At 43.2% G+C, this 18,171-nt stretch overlaps 1 long non-coding RNA gene across 3 annotated transcripts in view; it reads right to left on the reverse strand.

The window, feature by feature from the left end:
• Nucleotides 1–7,815: 7,815 nt before the first annotated feature.
• Nucleotides 7,816–18,171, reverse strand: part of LOC149120593 (uncharacterized) — a 258,624-nt gene continuing 248,268 nt past the window's right edge. For all 3 annotated transcript variants that reach the window (XR_016226350.1, XR_016226349.1, XR_016226352.1), the window contains one exon: nucleotides 7,816–8,003. This is a non-coding gene — a long non-coding RNA (uncharacterized LOC149120593). The remainder of the gene's footprint in view (nucleotides 8,004–18,171) is intronic.

Raw genomic sequence — 18,171 nt, forward strand, 5'->3', positions numbered from 1 at the left:
ATTGACACCATAGACCAAATGGACCTAACAGTTATCTACAGAGCTTTTCATCCTACAGTTGCAGAATACACATTCTTCTCAGCAGTATGGAACTTTCTCTAGGATAGAACACAGGCCAGGACATAAAACAAGTCTGGCAAATTAAAAAAAAAATCAAAATCATACCATGCATCTTCTCTGACCACAATGGAATGAAGCTGGAAATCCACAACTCAGGAATCTCTAGATCATATGCAAACACATGGAGACTAAACAACATACTCCTGAATGATCAACGGGTCATAGAAGAAATCAAAAGTGAAATAAAAAAGGAGTTGAGGAACAGTTTTTTATACTATTTGTTGAACTCCTTATTTAATATAGAGTTAATCTTCTTTATATAAAGTTAATTGAAAATAGATCCTAGTAAAAAATAAGAATGGGAATAGGAGTGGGAGGAGGAAAAAAGGGTGGGAGGGCGGGTACAATGGGAAGAATCACTAGTCCTATGTTCCTAAAGTTGTATTTATGAAATATATGAAATTTGTACACCTTAAATAAAAGGTTTCTTGGGAAAAAGAAACAATATTAACCCTCAGTCTCTCCGAAAACATGTTGGTCATTTCCACTTCAGTCCCTTAGAGTAATTTGATCAAAATCTACAGAGTAACAGAGTACAGAACTCGAGACTTCAGTTGAATTAACACAGGTTGAATTCATACAACCAGACATTCTTTGATTAGGAAGCTATGAGCTATGTAGTCTAATCAGTTATCCATCGTACTGATGTTCCCTGAAACTTCCCAACCTAGCAACCATCTAGAACCTGATGTCTCCTATTTAGCCTGTTGTTCCTTGCAGTAATACCAGGTGCTGAAACTCTACTCACTTTCTGCTGTCTCCAAACCCTGCACACTTCAACAGCAATGAAAAGAGATTCAGAGAAGATGGTTTCTCAGGTATCTTCTAGACTCGAGCCATTGATTGCCCTTTCAAACCAGCTGATGAGAACAGAGTTCTGGCTAAGTCATTTCTGCTTATTTTCTATTGCAATCTGAGAAAGGAAAGTTGGACTGGCTTTTAGTATTTTGTTTCACTTTGATGTCTTTTGTACTCTATCTAGGAGAAATTCCTTGAATGTCTAACCCGTAGATGGCACTCTTCCCTGGTTCTACTACTAATGTAGATTTTCCTCCTATTTTTATATTTCTTTGATTGTGACAGTGAGCATCTGGGAAAATGGAATGTTTCAATGCCTGTTCAGGTAGAGAAGCAAGGTGGGCTCTCTCTACTCTGATCCTCAACTCATTCTTCCTCAGAATGGAGGAATGCTAATCGTGTGAGGTCAGAGTCAAGGATAATGACTGGCTGTGTTTTCTAAGGAATAGAGCCACTGCATGATTCGGGTCACACAAGAATTTATGGCTCTGTCTCCTTCTTTACGCTTCTATGAGGGTACTTCTAAAAGTTAATGGAACAGCAAATTGTGAAATTCTAATCTACCAAAGCACATTGGTGGGACTAACCTACATAGAAAATATTTTGTTTAGAATTGTGTAGTTTACTTAGCAATAAAAAGGAATCCCATTCTGAACCATGTTACAGTGTGGTTGAATACTAAGAACACAATGCTCGGTGAAAAAAAAAAGATACATGATTCCATTGATATGATGTGTCCAAAATAGGAAAATCCATAGAGGCAGAGAGTGGATTAGTGGTTGTCAGCAGCTGAAAACAGGGAAGGAGTGGCTGCTCATGGGTATAGCTTCTTTTGGGAGTGATAAAAATGTTCTAAAATTAATTGTGGTGACAGTTGCAAAACTCTGTGAATATAGTAAAAAAAAACCCACAGAATTGTAGACTTTAAAATGGATGAATTGTATGGTATATAAATTACATCTCAATAAAACTGCCACCAAAGCAAAACAAAAATGAGTTCTTGGAAAATAGAATTAAAAGGTAAATTATTTTAGCACAATTTAAAATCCATGCATAATTTTTTGCCTAACACACATTTTCCAAGAACTTTCTGAAGACCACTTGTATGGTAGATTTCAAAATGTTTTGCACCAAAATAAACTTGTCTTTTAAATGAACTTTCCATGAAATTTTTAAAGTACTCTCATGGGTGAGACTGAAGAGCAAGCTCTCTCTCTGGCCTATTCCAACATACTTAATTACTTCATTCTCTCTTCTCTTCACCTGAGCTTCTTTGCTCACAGTCTGCTCATTAATAAGAAAACAGAATCAGGCCAGTGCCGTGGCTCACTTGGTTAATCCTCCGCCTGCGGAGCCGGCATCCCATGTGGGCGCAGGGTTCTAGTCCTGGTTGCTCCTCTTCCAGTCCAGCTCTCTGTTGTGGCCCGAGAAGGCAGTGGAGGATGGCCCAGGTCCTTGGGCCCTGCACCCGCATGGGAGACCAGGAATAAGCACCTGGCTCCTGGCTTCGGATCAGTGTAGCTCCAGCTGTAGTGGCCATTTGGGGGGTGAACCAATGGAAGGAAGACCTTTCTCTCTGTCTCTCTCTCTCTCTCTCTCACTGTTTAACTCTATCTGTCAAATTAAAAAAAAAGAAAACAGAATCTACAAATATGAGTTTTTGGCTTTATAGGAGAGGGACAGAGATCCCTTAAGCCATAGAATTATCCATAAAAGGGTATTTTTAAATCTGTGAATGATCTTTTCATAACACATGCTTCCATGAACTTTTTAAAAAGATTCCTCTTATGCATGGATTTCAAAAAATTTTCATCAAAATAATGTTATCTTTTGATGGCATTTTCCATGAAGTTTTTGAGATACCTTCATGTAGTCTAGCTTATTGGAAAGGTGTGTGCTGAGTGTATGGCAAGTGCTCTAACGAATTTGTTTCCTGCTTGATTCCCATGGGCCACTGCCCTTGGGTGCGTGTACAACTCCATTAGGAATAACCCACAGGATGCCCCATGTTGCCCGTATCACACCCAGGGATACAGCATGTACAGCAGCTCTGAATGGAAGTGTCTACTTTGGACAGACTCAGCATGAAAGGTCCAGAGGTGAGGTTTATAAGAGGCTGCCTCAATACCTACTGGCCCTCTGAGCTCCTGTGGAGACAAAGTTCAAAGAACAAAGCCACAGAGGGTTACAAAAGTGCAGAAGATGGGAATCAGCTTTAGGGTGGAAAGAGAGTCATGGCAAGGTTTACCCCACCCAGAATAATGTTATTCTTTATATATAAAAATATATTATATATAATATAGATAAATATAGATATAAATATATATATTATATATATAATAGGCAGAGTGACAGAGAGAGGGTAAAAGAGGGAGAGAGAGAGAGAGATTGTTTTTGCATTTGTTGCATTTGTTGGTTCACTCCCCAAATGCTCCCAACAGCCAAGTCTGGGCCATGCTGGAGCCAGGAACTCCATTCAAGTCTCCCACAGGGGTGACAGGGGCCCAAGCACTTGGGCCATTCTCCCCTAGGTGCTGTAACAGGGAATTGGGATGGAATGGAGCTGCTAGGAGCCGAACCAGCACTCTGATGAGGGATGCCAGCTTCACCAGTGGTGGATTAACCCACTGCACCACGGCACAGGCTCCAGAATAATGTTATTCTTTCCTACAAAGGGAAATGGCATTTGTGCCAAATCCATCTCTCTCCAACACGTCTGTTTTGGAAACCAGGAGAAGTGACGGTATAGGACCCAGCACAGAAATAGACATCTGCCACTCATGGTCACACACCATCACCTCAGCCAAATAACTTCATTTTCCAAATGCACAATATCTCTTACTCTCGGACAGCTGTCACCAAAAAGACATGGACACAGAGACCTTCCAGCACAAATTCTGTTACAACAGGGCTATGTAAGGGAGGAGGTGGGCCTGGCTGGGCAGCTGGGATGTTCAGCTGGAGGGAGCTGACTGAAGCTTTCACAAGGCACTGACTCTGTGGGTTGCTCGCATCTTCACTTACGTACGTGGTTCTTGGGCGTACAGGAGACAAGAAGTCATTGCAGTGGGAAGGAAGCAGCTGGGATGTTGTATAGGAAAGAGGTAGGTGCCGGAGATAGGAGGCAGAGTGTAGGCAGACCTGAAACTTGGGGCTCGGTATAAGTCTATTCTTGTATCATCCCACAGATCCATCTCAAATGTACAGAAATGGATGCTTGCACTTGCTCTTCACCCTCTAAGTTCCCGTAAAAACAACCCAACCAAACTCTCTGAGAAGACGTATGACGGCCTGCTCTGGATTATAGCTGTCAGATCACAGGTGAAAGCCATAGAGTCTGAAGAAACGACTTTCATTTAGCTGCACGGAGTTCACCTTCCCCAGTGGCCTTACTCTATGTACATCAGTTCTGCACTAAAAAAAATGAGACCTTGCACAGTCACAGCATCTCAGGCCCTCAGTTTCCTTATGTGTTAAATAGAGAAAATAACACCTATATGATAAGCCTTGAATGAATTGTTTTAGTTCATTTTGTGCTGTTACAGCAGAGTACCAGAGACTAGATAATTGATTTTTTTAAAAATCTATTTATTTACTTACTTGAAAGGCACAGTTAAAGAGAGAGAAAGAGAAAGATTGATCTTCCATCTATCTGCTGGTTCACGCCCAGGGCTGGGCCAGGTTGAAGTCAGGAGCCTGGAACTCCAGCCATCTCCCATACATATGGCATTTAAGCACGTGGGCCATCCTCTTCTGCTTTCCCGGGTGCAATAACAGGGAACTGGATTGGAACTAGAGCAGGTGGGGCTCGAACTGGTGCTCTTATGGGATACCAGTGTCACAGGAAGTAGCTTAACCTGCTGCATCACAAAGCTGGTCCCCTAGATAATTTATGAAGAGAATTAATTTATAGCTCATTGTTCTGGAGGCTTGAAGTTCAAGGTTGGGGGGCTAGCATCTGGGGAGGGCCTTCCTGCTGCATCAGAAGATGGTGGAAGGCAGCAAAGGGCAGGAGACTACAAGAGATCGAACTTGCATCCTCAAAGCCCTTTGATAACCAGCAATACTCCATTCATAAGGGTGGAGCCCTTATGGCCTTAACACTTCCCTCAAATCTTTATACTATTGCATTGGAGATTAAGTTTCCAACACAGCCAAACCGTAGCAATTTCCATGTGCAAGTCCAAAGGATTATAAACACACAGTTCTATTTAGTCAAATCCATCCCCAGAAAGGCTGAGGTATTAAAAAGTCTACTTTCTGTGGCTTGTTCCATTGCAACAACTTAGTACTATGGTGTGTGTGGGTTTGTCTTTCCCAGGAGCATGACAAGGATAAGAAAATCAAAAGGAGGCATCCAATGAGAAGCTATTCCTTTTCCCCGCCACCCAAAACTGGGCAGCCTTATCAGCTGCCTAATCATTTGCCAAAGCCTAAGGCCACTCTAGGGAGAAAGTGATGGTGAGTGACAGCAGACAAAATACAATACACAATGGCCTATAGTCTGGGGATAGACTCCCAGCCAAGTAGAAGCCTTACTCCCAGCCATCTGCAAAAGAAAATTGTCTCATGGGAAAACTATTATACTATAAAGAGAAACTACTGATTTCCTGTGCTACTGAATTTTGTCTCCTTCTCTTTGGACTACATATGGAGACCACTATTCCAACTCTGCCAATGAAAATCTCATTCTTGCCATTTGTGAAGTATAAAGCCAGACATGTGAAAGTCAGATTTCTCACCGAATTATCTCCCAGTTTGATAATTAGGAATTATAGCCAATTTTCAGTTGAAGAAAATGCAACTCAAAGGGAAAAAAAGTACTGATCAGAGCAACAAAAATAATGGGGAGGGGTGGAAACTGGGTATCTTTGTGGTAGCTTAGTGGAGGGTCTTGGGGTCCCTTAGGCCTTTCTTCATCCCTTGTTGGATAGTAGTTGTTGGCCACTATATCTGCTCCTAAAAGAAATCTTAGCTGAACATCCTTTGATAACTTCTTCAAGTTCATTTCACCTAATTAAAAAAAATAGGGGTTCAGAAGCAAATTTAGGAGACCCATTTACAGACAGAAATCAATGAAGCTTAGACAGGGTCATGTGGGGTTATTCAAAACTCAAGGAAGAATAGGAATGAAAATAACGAGCCAAATCGCCAAATTGAAACTTGCACCAGGGGCCAGCGCTGTTGCATAGTAGGCTAAGCCTCTGTCTGCAGTGCCAGTATCCCATATAGGCCCTGGTTTGTGATCCCGTTGCTCTTCTTCCAATGTAGCTCTCTGCTTATAGCCAAAGAAAGCACTGGAAGATGGCCCAAAATGCTTGGGCCCCTGAACCCATGTGGGAGACCCAGGAGATACTCCTGGCTCCTGGCTTCAGATCAGCCCAGCTCCAGCCATTGCAACCATTCAGGGAATCAACCAGCAGATGGAAGACCTTTCTCTTTGTTTTTTCCCTCGCTCTGTTTGTGATTGTGCTTCCCAAATAAACAAAAAAATCTTTTTTTTTAAATACTCCATTTGATAGTTTCAGTTGTTAGCTATAACGTGCTGGGTAAGTTACTTAACTTTTCTGAGCCCTCCCAGACCTTGTCTGAGCAATAGGGATAATCATATTTATCTCAATCAGTGCTGTGATAAAAATAATCAATAGCAATGGTTGAAGACATTGATTTGATCCAACATTACCTAAGTGATTCATTAATTTTCCACCTACTGTTAAAATGCAAGGTTTCAGTTCCAGAATGGAGGAATAAATTTTCAACATGCCTGACCTCCTACAGAAGACAACTGTAAGATCTAGGGAGGCCGACACCGCGGCTCACTAGGCTAATCCTCCTCCTGTGGTGCCGGCACCCCTGGTTCTAGTCCTGGTTGGGGCGCCAGATTCTGTCCCGGTTGCTCCTCTTCCAGTCCAGGTCTCTGCCGTGGCCCGGGAGGGCAGTGGAGGAGGGCCCTCCTCCCTGCACCCGCATGGGAGAGCGGGAGGAGGTGCCTAGCTCCTGGCTTCGGATAGGCGCAGCACCGGCCATAGCAGCTATTTAGGGTGTGAACCAACAAAAGGAAGACCTGTCTCTCTGTCTCTCTGTCTCTCTGTCTCTCTGTCTCTCTCTCTCTCACTGTCTAACTCTGCTTGTCAAAGAAAAAAAAAAAAAGATGTCGGGAAAAAGTCCCCAAAACAACCACCTGAGAGCTCTGGAGAAAAGCGAGAGATTTAGGGAGTCAAAGCTTGGAAGAAGGTATCTGCATGAGTTTTCCCATTTAGAGGACTTTTCCCAAATGACAGACTCCAGTCATGCTATGGGAAAGCTAAACCTATAGGAAACCCACAGAGTTTTTGGCCTGAAGAACAAGGGATGGGACCTATGGCAATCACAGTTGCCAAAGAGTGAGAGCAGAATCCCCCAAGAAGGAGAGAGTCAGAGAAGAACCGTAAATTCTGTGTATCAACTCTGCCCTAGTTTCAGACTGCTACCTGGCCCCAGATGTAAGAGATGGACTATAAGCAGTCCAATTAAATATCAAATATCGAAACTGAGATGTGAGCTGCCACCCACCTAACCAAATTAATGCACGTTATGACATTCATTGAAGGAATATAACAGAATCCAGAATATAACACTAGCAATGTCCAGGATACAACACATAACTGCTCAACATCTGATTAATCAAGAAAGCATGACCCCTTCCCCAAAGAAAAGACAATCAACAGAGGCCAATGCTGAGATATCCCAAATGTTAAAATGATCAGGCAAGGGCTTTAAAACAGTATAACCATGCTCAATCCAGTAAGAGAAAACATGTCCATAATGAATGGAACAATAGTGTATCTCAGTATTAGTTTTTTGTGGCTGCCATAACATGTCACGATAAACTTAGCGGCTTAAAACAACAGAAATTTATTGTCTCATAATTCTGGAGGCCAAAAGTCAGAGATACAGGTGTTGACTGAGTCAAGCTCTAATCCTTTCCTCTTCCAGCTTCCAGTGGCCATCAGCATTCCCTGGACCACAATGGCATAAAATCCGACCTCTGCTTCTGTTTCCACATGGATTTCTCCTCTGTGTCCATGTCTTCTCCTCTTCTGTCTCTAAAAACAATATTTATCACTGGATTTGAGTCTCACACAGATAATGAAGGATGATCTCAATGAAAAGTATTTATCTTAATTACATCTGCAAAGATCCTTTTTCCAAATAAAGTAACATTCACAGCATCTGGATATTAGGGCTTGGACATATCTTTTGGGAGCCATCAACCTACTAGAAATACAACTAACCACAATTTTTATGTATCACAAGGTTAACATTTAAAAGGCACATGAAAAGGCCGGCGCTGCGGCTCACTAGGCTAATCCTCCGCCTAGCGGCGCCGGCACACCGGGTTCTAGTCCCGGTCGGGGCGCCAGATTCTGTCCCGGTTGCCCCTCTTCCAGGCCAGCTCTCTGCTGTGGCCAGGGAGTGCAGTGGAGGATGGCCCAGGTGCTTGGGCCCTGCACCCCATGGGAGACCAGGAAAAGCACCTGGCTCCTGGCTCCTGCCATCGGATCAGCGCGGTGCGCCGGCCGCAGCGCGCCAGCCGCGGCGGCCATTGGAGGGTGAACCAACGGCAAAGGAAGACCTTTCTCTCTGTCTCTCTCTCTCACTGTCCACTCTGCCTGTCAAAAAAAAAAAAAAAAAAAAAAGCACATGAAAATCATTGCCATTTAACAAAAAAAATGCTCACAATCGAATGTGACATTAATATGAAATAACTATATAAAATTTTTAAGTAATTCTAAGCACAGTGCTGAGCACACATGGGTTCTCAATCTACAGGACCATTGTGTGAAGATATTATCTCCATTTCATTAATGAAAAACTTCAGAGCCAAAGAAGTGGAGTGCTTCTCCCAGGGCATTTCTTCAGCAGAGTATAGTGATTAAGGTTCTTAGAGTCAGAGCTTCCTAAGGAAGGAGGATGGTATCACCTTCTCCATAGACATTTACAAAGATGACAGTTAATGCATCTGAACCTATTAGCACAATGTCTAGCACATATTCTCAAACAATGCAAGTCTGACAAACTTTAAAGGAAGACAGCAGTTCTAAACAGTGGAGATGATATTCAAATCATGATATGCCTGATTCCCAAATTCACGGTTCTCTTTATTACACCATAAAGTATCAGAAAAGCTAGGGAAGGTGCATCATTTCTTCTCTCTGAATGGAAATCTTCCTTTAAATTCTTAATCCATCTATGGCTGATGGTAGGAGATGCCCTTTCTGCTCCTCCTCCTCCTTCCTCTTCTTCTTTTTTCCTCCTCCTTCTATATTTTTATGGAAGTATAATTCACATATATACAGTGAACCCATTTAAAGTATATACTTTGATGGTTTTTACTGCATTCACAAAGTTATGCAACCATCACCATAATTTTAGAACATTTTTATTGCTCCCCTTCCAAATTCAAATTGGTTAGTATTCCCTTCCTTCCCCTACCTTCATCTCTAGTAAAGCATTAATCTATTCCTTATTTGTATAGATTTGCTTCTCTGGACATTCATATAAATGAAATCATCATATACTGTGATCCTTTATGAATGGCTCCTTTCACGGAGCATAATGTTTTCACGATTTCCCCGTGTTGCTGCAGGTATCAGCAATCCATGACTTTTTATTGCCAAACAATATTCCACTGTATGGATACACCACATTTTATTTACCTACTCATCAGTTGATGAACATCTGCTTGTTTCTGTTTTTGACTACTATAGATAATGCTGTTATGAGTGTGCACATACAGTTTTCTGTGTGGACATATGTTTAATTCCTCTTGAGTATGTACCTGGGAGTGGACCTGCTGAGTCATATGGCAATTCTCTGTCTAAGGTTTGGGAGCTTCCAGATTGTCTTCCAAAGTGGTTGCATCATTTTTACATGCTCAACAGCAGTGTATAAAGGCTCCAGTTTCTCTATAGCTTTGCCCATGCTTGTCATAATCTATCTTTTTCATCAGAGTCATCCTAATGGATATGAAATGGTATCTTATTGTAGTGTTCAACATATTTGACTGGTATTAAGATATTGAGCACTTTCCATATGTTTATTGGCCATTTGTTTATTTTCTTTATAGTAATACCTATCTAGATCCTTGCCCCCCGTCCCTTTTTTAAGAAACGGCTTGTTTGTCCTTTCACCACATCACTTCCATGGCAACACAAAGAAATTTAATTTTGATAAAGTCAAGTCCAATGTATTTCTTTTTTCTTTTGTTGCTTGTGCTGACTTTCTGGCTCTCAGGTCAACCTATATGGTTTTCCTCATAGCTTTTATGTTTAACTGAAATTTTATTTATTTATTGGTATACTTGCCTGCTTTTGGTCTCCCTCTAGACTACAAGCACCCTGAAAGCAAGAAGCTTGTGTGTTGTGCTCACTTCTCCATCCCAGTACTGCAAAAGTCCTCTACTCAAAGCAGGCACTTGATAAGTATTTCACACGAATGAGTATACGATTCTTTACAGTGTCTCTGCAAGGCTGTGATAGAAAACTGCTAGCAAGGTGGAAAGTGCAGCATTCGGTCATTTATTTATTCCTTTCCCAAAGAGAAGTTTCAGAAGCGTCCCCTGCAGCCTCCATCCAACTTCACCTGGAACCAAGACTCAGTGAATTCGGAGGGAGCAGAGCCCCTCCTCGGAGGCTGCCTGGGGCAGGGTCTGGCTGCTTGTATGGAAATGAGGCTGAGCTACAGTCAGGCAACATCTGCTCATTGAAACCGGCCAAAGGCATGAGCAGCCTCACACAGCTTTATTCCAAGGACTGACAGCCATCGGCTGTCCCCAAAGAGCTCTCACTTGGATAAGGTCGGTAGCAAACCTGATAGTTGCTCAACTCCACAAGCTAATTGATCACTGTTTGGCCATTAGCACTGCTTACCTCCTACACCCCATTCCAAGCTCAATCCCCTTTCTGCACAGCGCCATTAGTTGCAGGGTTTATGTTCAGCTGGTTTCCTTTCCTGCATAACTTTGTAGAAAGAATGTATCTGGCCCATTTCACTCCAAGAAGGAGGGCCTTAAAAGGTTCATTTTCTCTTCCTCAAATCCCAAGTCTATATCCTGTTCTTACTGTATCAATTTAAAGGAGACTTCTGAAAGGGTTTTATGTCAGTGGATAATATCGAGGAGGTAATTTTACTGGGAATAGTGATGTCACCCAAAAGTCAGCCACTGACTCATCCAGGTGTGACCAGTGGGGTCTACTATTCCTAAACCCAGTTTAGTCCAAGTGTCCCCCTGAAAACTCACCAGGGCCATCTTACGGAGATCTTCTAGGAAGCTCAGCCTGTCAGTGGGTGGGAGTTGGCCACTAGTGTGGCCTTGTTTCTATGACTGGGTCTGTGATTTCTTTTCTCAAATCCCAGTACCATGTCGGTACCAGAGCCCTCAACTTTCTTGGTCCTAAATCCCATTCTCTTAACTATACCCATGGAGCCAGTGCTGTGGTGAAATGAGTTAAGCTGCTGCTGGTGACTTCCACATTAGAGTGCTGATGCTAGTTCCAGCTGCTCCACTGCTGATCCAGCTCCCTGCTAACGCACCTGGGAAAGCAACACAAGGTGGTCCAAGTACTTGTGTCTCTGCCACTCAGACTGAGTTCTTAGCCAAGTTCAGCTTGGCCTAGCCCCAGATATTGCAGCCATCTGGGGGAGTGAGCCAGTAGATAAGAGTTCTCTCTGGCCGGCACCGTGGCTCACTAGGCTAATCCTTTGCCTGCGGCACCGGCACCCGGGTTCTAGTCCTGGTTGGGGCACTGGGTAGTAGTCCTGGTTGCTCCTCTTCCAGTCCAGCTCTCTGTTGTGGCCCGGGAGGGCAGTGGAGGATGGCCCAAGTACTTGGGTCCCTGCACTCACATGGGAGACCAGGAGGAAGTACCTGGCTCTTGGCTTTGGATAGGCACAGTGCCAACTGTGGCAGTAATTAGGGGAGTAAACCAATGGAAGGAAGATCTTTCTTTCTGTCTCTCTGTCTGTCTATAACTCTCTGTCTCTCTCTCTCAGTGTCTAACTCTGCCTGGCCAAAAAAAAAAAAAAAAAAGAGAGAGAGAGAGAGAATCTCTGCTTCCCCCCACCCTCATCACTCTGCCTTTCAAATAATTAAATAAATAAATTTTGAAATAAAAATCAGATTGCACCTATACATTTTCAGGAGAGATTCTTCAAAAGTGTTCAGGCTCTACTTCAAATCCATCAGGTCATCATCTCCAGGTTTGAGGACCGGGTATCTCCAATTTCAAAACTCCCTAAGTAGTTCCAGTGTGCAGCCAGAGGGCCAAACTATATATTTAACCCCAGTGATGGCCAGTGATATAAAGAATGAATCTTTCTCCAGGTCCCCCACTGCCAGGACCTGTGTGGCCGGAAGCATTGGCTCCTACTGGGTCCTGAGAGGTGAGGCCAAGTCTGAGCATGTCCCTCTCTGGACAGTGGCCAGCCTGACTTCCCAGCACTGTCTCAGCCTTCTACCATGCCTGCTCTAGGTTTTCTGTTCCTCCTTGTTGATCCAGATTCTGAGGATTTAAATCTGTCTGAGTGCTCTAGAAACTTAGGTTGGGGTTGAGTTGGAGGCTCAAGTTGGGTTCAGGGTATGAAGCAGGGTCTTGGGGATCCTGACAGCATGGCCAATCAAGCTAAGGCCCAGATGCTTGAACTAAATAAGCATTGGTAGGAGTCCTGCTATGGCTTGAATGTGGTCCTCAAGTTCATGTGTTGGATTATAAGTCCTCAATGCATTTGTTAATGATATTTGGAGGGAGAGCCTCTGTAAGGGGGGAAGTGATCAGGATTAGACCAAGTCATGGGGGTGAGGTCCCCTTGAGGGCATTAGTGGCTTCATAAGAAGTGGAAGAGAGACCCAAGCTAGCAGCTTGCTCTGTGTCACCATGCGATATCCCCACCATGTTATGATGCAGCAAGATGGCCCTCACCAGATGCCAACCAGATGCCGGGCTAGGCTACTGGACTTCCTAGCCTCCAGAAACATAAGCCAAGTAAATGCCCATTCTTTTGCAAATCACAGACAATGGACTAACAGAAGCCCCAGATTCCAGAAGTATCATCTGTGAGACTTCGTGGGCGTCCAGGGCTCCACTGGACCTCTGAATGCAATCACAGGTGTCTGATCTTTAGCAATAAAGGCTGGGAAGGAGCAAGGACTTGGGGAGGTGGCCAGAGGCCCAGCCATTGTGTTGGCCCTATTTGCTGAGAATGTGAATGCCTTCTGATCCTCACTGGTCTCTCTGGTCCTGGGGGTGGAGACTATTTATAAACTCTGTGCTCCTGAGGAAGCCTTCTCCAGAACTGGGACAGGTTGAACCAGTTGGTGGGAGGCCTCTGAGAGATCCAATTTGCAATATAAGGAAAGGCAGAAGTGTGCCTGTCCAGAGACAGGGAGCCAAAGATAGCCAGCTCCTTCTCCATGTGTGTGAGGGGGTTGTTGATGGCCTGGTCCCTCTTCCAGGGTTCCAGTCCTGCTACCTTTAGTATTCAAATTCAGGTGAGTAGCCAGACTGCAGGATGGGGAGAGCACTCTTACAGGCCAGGCTAAAGCACACATTACATGGAGGCACCCACAGAACAGACTGAATAGGAATTGAAACACTTTCAGAGGCCCTGCAGCACAGTGATTCTCAGCGGAAAGCACCAGCACCAGGTAATTCCTTATTGGACTACAACCCTAATGCACCTGCAGAGGCCCAGCCGCATCAGTGGGGCTGGTGGGATGTACGCCCAGCCCCTCTCACTCCCACAGTGGATCCAGCCTCAGACACACAGTCCTGAGTCATAGGTGAACAAACAGAGACGATGATCTGGGAGCCCACTGGCTTCCTATCCACCCTCCCCATCTCTCACAGAGAGCCATGGAGAATGTGTAAGGTAGATCTGGCTTTTTTCAGTCAAAGCAGTAGGATTTAAAAAGGAAGAACATGAGGAATGGTAGACATTTCCATGATTTCAGTTGTCCTGGTCCTGTGGGGATCTTGGAAGGAGGAAAAGCTCTGTGTGAACCCAAAATGCTCTCCATGGAAAGAAAACGAGATCTTTTATGGGACCTTGGTATCAGGCCAGTGATGCTGACGTCTTGGGCCACATTAAACGCCCAGGAGCTCAGGAGAATGGAAAGCAACGGGATTTAGTCAAGGAATCTGGGTTTGAATCCTGGCTTCCTGGCTAAACTGTTGTATGATACAATTCCTTTAGCATCCCAAGTTAGTTTGGTTTCTTGCAATTTAGGGGTGAGAAATGCCTGTCTCACAGGGTAGGCTATGAAACAAAGTATGTCAGTGAGATGAACTCTTTTCTCCAATGAAGAGCAAATATCAACACCCATCTGTGGCATTCTGGGTAATCCAAGAGATTTGAAGATGACAGTAATGACAACTAATATTTATGAAGTATTTACCATATGCTAGGCATAGTGTTTCCATGTTGACATGCATGAGCACCTTTATTCCTTTTAATGATGCTGTGAGTAAAATGTTCTTCTCATACCCATTTCACACACAAGAAAACAAGGGCTTAGAACAGATACGTAGTTTGCTCAAGGCCATCTACCAGATGAGAGTTGAAACTGTGCCAAATTACACCCAGCTAAAGACAGGTTGCTCCAAGCTTTCCCAGGCTCACTTGAGAAATAGAGTAAATAATCCCACAGCTGCCTATGGTGTAGGGGGTTTTGCAGTCTAGAATTACCACCACCCTCAAATTCTGTGTCCATGAGCAGTTCACCCCCTTCCTGTCTGGCATATGTGCTAAATGACATTGTTGTTATATATATCTCTGGTAGGCAGACTTCTAAGACATCCCCCAAGATTCCCCATCTCCTGGTGCCTTGAACTTATGTTAACTCCTCTCCCTTTGAGAACAGGCTGAACCTAGTAATGTTCAGTCCCTATATTTGGGGTCAGCCCAGAGATAGCCAACATGGAAATACCTTTCACAAATGCCATCTGTACAGAACATATACACTTTTTTTATAGTCATTATTCCCTAAGAACAACACAACTATTTATATAAAATTTATATAATTCTAGGTATTACAAGTAATCTGGAGGTTATTTGAAGTATATGAGAGGATACTCAAAGGTTATATGCAAATACAATACCACTTTACACATGGGGCTTGAACATCCTCAGAGTTTGGACTTTATCCACAGGTTGGGGGATCCTGGAACCAGTCCTCTGCAGATACCAAAGGATGCCTGTATCTTTAATGAATAGAATACAGTGAAAATAATGGGATGTAACTCTTAGTTTTCCACTGCTGCTCATATTTATCTACTTGGGCTACCACAATAAAATAGCATAGATCGGGTGCCTTAAACTACAGAAATTTGTTAAGTTCGAAATCTAAGATTAAGGTTTAGGCCAATTCGGTGCTCTCTTCCTGGATTGTAGACAGATGGCCATCTTCTTGCTGTAGCCTTCCATGGTCTTTCCTTTTTGTATAAGAGAGAGAGAGAGAGAGAGAGAGAGAGAGAGAGAGAGAGAAGGAGAGAGAAGACATTTGCTCTGGTGTCTCTTCTTCTAAGGACACTGATCCTGTTAGGTCAGGGGCCCCCCATGATGACCTCATTTAATCTTGATTACCTTCTTATCAGTTCTGTTTCCAAATACCGTCACACAGTACAGTTAGGGCTCCAACATATTAATCTGGGTAGGGTGATGCAGTGTTGGAAGGAAAGAGAGAGAGAGGAACTCAAGTCCTCATCCAGTAGCTACAAGGTAATAAATCCCAACAACAACACGTAAGTGAGCTCAGCAGAGGACCCCTCTCCAGCAGAGCCCTACAGTAACTGTGGCCCCAGCGGACATCTTAACTGTAGCCTTGTAAGAGGACCCAGCTAAGCTACACCCAGATTCTGACCGCAGACACCCTAACATGATAAATGCCACATATTTATGTGTTGTTCTTGTTGTTTTATTTCTAAATTTTTTAGTTGATAAGTAAAAATTATGGAGCCAGGGCTGTGGTGTAGTGGGTTAAGCTGCCTCCTGTGATGCTGTCATCCTAAATGGGGAGTTCGAGTCCCGGCTGTTCCACTTTCAATCCAGCTCCCTGCTGACGTGCCTGGGAAAGCAGCACAAGATGGTCCAAGAACTTGTATCCCTGTCCCAAGTGAGAGACCTGAATGAGTCTCCTGGTTCCTGGCTTTGGCCTGGCCCAGGCCTGGCCACTGCAGCCATTTGGGAAGTAAACCAGCAGGTGGACGATCTATTTCTCTGTCTCTCCTTCTCTCTCTCTGTGATTCTGATTTGCAAATAAATAAATAAGTCTTAAAAATTATAAATGAAGGTACATAAATAGCTTATGAAATATGAAATTAAAAGTTAAATTTTTTTGCAAAAAAGATTTTGAAATCCAATGAAGATTTTTCATGGTATGTATTTTCCATTGAGTTTTAAAAGATTTCTTGTGTGCATGGATTTCAAAGTTTTTGCACCAAAATTAATTTTTAATTCTATTTTTTACAAATGTTTTGAAGGTCCCTCATATATTTATGGTATACAACATGACGATCTGATCAATGTATGTTTACATTGTGGAAGGGTTAAATCAAGCTTTTTAATATGCATTAACTCACATACCTATCACTGTTGGGGTGAGAACACTTACAATCTACTCTGTTGGCAACTTTCAAGTATACAGTATGTTGTTATTAACAGTAGTCACCATCATGTACAATAGACCTCTTGAACTTATTCGTCCTAAATGAAATTGTGTGTCCTGGGACCAACATCTCTCCAGTGTTTCTACACCCTAGCTTTTTGTAACTATCACTTTTCTTTCTGTTTCTCTGATTTCAACTTTTTTAGATTGCCCACAAAAGTGGTTTCATGAAGTATCTGTTTCTGTGCCTGGCTTATTTCACTTCACATAATATCCTTCACACTTATCCATATTGCCACAAAAGACTGGACTTGCTTCTTTGTTAAGGCTGAATAGTATTCCACTGGGTACACAGATCCCGTTTTCTGTATCCTACATGCTATTGTCTAAGTCACTATGTTTTGGGATGATCTGTCATGTAGTAGTGTATAACCACTACAGTATCTCTTAACAAAGGCAAACTGATAGAGATACAGGATATCAAGGGAGCTGTTTCCAAGAGACTGAATGAAAAAAGAAGAGCGATATGCCACCCAACATATTCCATAAGTCCTGGTCTATGTATGAAGGTGATTTGTACAGTGTCTGTTTTATGGTAGGGATTCACGGTACAATGTGAGAGGAGGTGATTTTTCAGAGGTAGATTTCCCTGCCCTCTTGATATGTGGTCCTTTCCGTGTATACCAGGCAGTAAATCCTTCCCTTATCTTATGAGCTCCCAAAGGGTGGCTCTTGAATGCACAGAGGAGAAGAGCATCTAGGATGTTGTAATCTGTAAGTGGCACAAGTCACTAATATTTAGCAATTGGCTTCTGGATATCAGCAGACATCCTTGGATGCAGCCTCCACTAGCATCATCACCTTGGCAAGACATGTACCATGTAGCATTTTTCCTGGGTAGAAAACAAAACTGGCCTGATCTGGTTCCCTTTGTGGAAGATAACCATAGTGTTGTCAAGCTCACTCTTAATATTTATGAGGCCCAAATACCACATGAATAATAGTGATCAAATGAAAATGGAGCTATTGGCTGTTAAATGAAATGCTTTTGTCTCCTCACTTGATACATATATGATGGGATTACCAGCCCACTGAAGTAGTGTAAAAATCACTTCGCACTGAAAACATCTGAACAAGTAGTCACAGGCATGCCATGTGAATGGAAGCAGAGCCTCCCCAAAGTAGGGTTGTTTTGGGACCTCTTCTGTATATAAAGATAATTGAAAATGAATCTTGATGAAGAATGGGATGGGAGAGGGAGTGGGAGATGGGATAGTTGCAGGTGGGAGGGTAGTTATGGGGGGGGGGAGCCACTATAATCCAAAAGTTGTACTTTGGAAATATATATTTATTAAATAAAAGTTAAAAATTAAATGAAAAAAAAAAAGAGTATGTGGACACTCTGGTCTGCATGCCCAAGCTCTGTCCACACTTCTCCCATACAACTGTCCCTTGAGCAGTCCTCAAACCTGGGAAAGCACATGCCAGCAGAGTCCACCCTGTCCAAGAGAAACACAAGAGAGGCTTCTGTGGGAGCTGAAAGAGAGGATGGGGCCATCCAGCCAAAGAATTTCAGGATTCTAGTGAGCACAGCGTGACTAGGGAGGGCA

The sequence above is a fragment of the Oryctolagus cuniculus genome, chromosome 19 (assembly GCF_051225735.1).
Source record: "Oryctolagus cuniculus isolate XC-2025 breed Fujian yellow rabbit chromosome 19, ASM5122573v1, whole genome shotgun sequence".
In the NCBI taxonomy this organism is placed as follows: Eukaryota; Metazoa; Chordata; class Mammalia; order Lagomorpha; family Leporidae; genus Oryctolagus; species Oryctolagus cuniculus.